The sequence below is a fragment of the Microtus ochrogaster genome, linkage group LG4 (genome assembly GCF_000317375.1).
Source record: "Microtus ochrogaster isolate Prairie Vole_2 linkage group LG4, MicOch1.0, whole genome shotgun sequence".
Taxonomy (NCBI): Eukaryota; Metazoa; Chordata; class Mammalia; order Rodentia; family Cricetidae; genus Microtus; species Microtus ochrogaster.
The window spans coordinates 7,508,244-7,510,854 of NC_022030.1; positions in this window are offsets into that span (position 1 = coordinate 7,508,244).

Genomic DNA, 2,611 nt, shown 5'->3' on the forward strand with positions numbered 1-2,611 from the left:
TTTTATAAGTAAAGAACAAATTCAATTCATACAAATACAATGACTTCTCTTTAGACAATTTTATATGCTGAAGTTTTGGGGAGTTGTTGATTCATGAGTTACCTAGTTCAAATTGTGACAAACCTCTTCTTTACTGAATATTTCCTGAATATGCTCCAGGCAGGAATCCTTACATGAGTTACAGGTCCCCAGAACTTAGCACAACTGACTCCCTGATGGAATTACCATTCAGGCCAGAAAACTCAGCACATACACAGCACCACTCGCTGAAATGAAAGCAGAGAGTTAATTTATCAAAGTCTATAGTTCTTACAAAGTTTCTAAATGTATTAACAGGGTAGTGTGAGACCTCATCACTGCTGCTCGGAACAGCATGTGCTTTAAGACATGAATTATTTATCTCTGGAATTTCCTGCTGAATATATTTTGGACTTCAGGTAAAATGAAACCATGGAAAGTCCCATCTGAATAAAAGGATTGCCACACACACCTTAGTCAGTGTTCTAGTGCTGTGAAGAGACACCATGGCCATGGCAGCTCTTGTAAAGGAAAATATTCAACTGGGGATGGTTTACAGTTTCAGAGATTTAGTCCATTATCAACATGGTGGGAAGCAGGGCTGCACATAGGTAGGAATGATTCTTGAGGAGTAGAGAGTTTTACATCCAGATCAGTAGGCAGTAGGAAAGAGAGAGACATGGGGCCTTGGTGTGGGAAGTCTGGGGTTCCTGCTTCATGAAAAAGTCTACAAGACACAGAAGAAAGTGACTGACAAACTACCAATATAGGAGGAACTGTCTTTGAAATTTTCTGCTTCATGGAAAAGTCTGCTGGATGCCCCAATGCTATAGAAGAATTTTGGGTGACTGTCCAGGCAGCGAGATGTCTCTGTCATTTCTATAGTTTTGGAAGTCACTTACAATGCACTTCCTGTTAACTTGGGTAAGGTTATATCCTTCTGGGTTCTTTGATGAAATTGAAGAATAGATAGTTATAGTTTTTCATAGTTATGATAAAAGATGAAGTATATACATATATTAACTGTAATTATTGATTGATACCTGTTTTGTTATATGTAATTTTACTATGTTAAAGTTAAAACCTTCCTTTTTATTTGAGTAGAAAAGAGGAAATGGTGTGGGAAGTCCTTCTGTATATTTGTTGCTTTTATTGGTTAATGAATAAATAAGCTATGTTGTCCTGTGATAGAACAGACTAGAGCTAGGTGGGAGAACTAAACTGAATGCTGGGAGAAAATAGGTGGAATCAGTGAGATGCCATGGAGCCACTGAAGGAGACAGATGTGCTAGAACCTGGCCAGTAGGCCATGATCTAGTGGTGATGTACAGAATAGTAGAGATGGGTTAATTTAAGATATAAGAGCTAGCTAGAAATATGCTTAAACTATGGACCAAACAATATTGCAAATAATACAGTTTCTGAGGGATCATTTCGGGCCTGGGCAACCAGGAAACAAACAAGTGGCTTCAGCCAACAGGGCCTGGCTTGAGGTTCTGAAACCCCAAAGCCCACACCCAGTGACACACTTCCTCCAACAAGGCCACACCTCCCCCAACAAGACCACACCTCCTAATCCCCATCTAGTAACACCACTACCTAATGACCAAGCATTCAAATACCACATGATAATATCATTTGATCCATAAATTCAGCAAATGAATTAATTATTTTAGAAAATCTTCCATATCTTAGTAAAGACATTAAGGACAGGGATTGGGGTGGCGAGAGCCTTGTTGGGGGGATCAGCAAGACTTGCCAGAAACAGGTGTGTGTATTTGATAGTGTGATAGCGACTGTTCTCATATTTGTGACAAAATAGCAGACAAAAGCCACTTAGAGAAGGAAGGGCTCGCTAGGAAGACAGCTCATCCGTGTGGAGAATTAGTGACAGGAGTGGTCCCTTCTCGGTTGTTCTGCTGGCTGCAGTTCGCAAGCAGAGAGAAGAACTTTGGAGCCTTCTTCCGACTTCTCTTTTCCATTTCACCCCAGCTTACAGGATGGTGTCGTCCACAGTCACACAAGCCTTCTTCACATTGAACATCCTAGAAACAGCCTCACAGACCTGGTTGATGGGTGTGTCACCTGGTGCTTCCAAATCTAGTCCCGTAGACAATGACAACTGCCACAGTCAGATCTTAATGGCAAATCTATTTGCCAGGAGTTTTTAGGAGTGGAAAGGCAGAATCTCTGCCCGCAGGGTACTGAGGTCCTCGGGAGAGAGAAGTGGTTAAGATTTTATATCAAGTGCAGTGTAGAGAGCTGGGAGGGAAGCAAGGAGCCATGAGGCGATGTATCAGGGAGCAGAGAGGCGCTGTATCGGGATTCAACTGTCTTGGGCAGACCCCATAAGAAAAAAAGACGCAGAGCAATCTTTTCTGTGACTCCGTGTTTATGTTCCCAAGAATCTGCTTCCCAGGCTGAGAATCAACATGTGAGAAGGAAATGCCTTTGGCTTAGTGTAATTTCCTCCTGCACAAGTCTCGCTTGGAGTCTGCTAGGTGGGGAACCAGCAGATAGCCCTCAGCTTTGCCTTTTCTCATCTCTTAACGCAGTGTTTTACTTTAGGACAGTGGTTTGTGGGTTTTTCCCT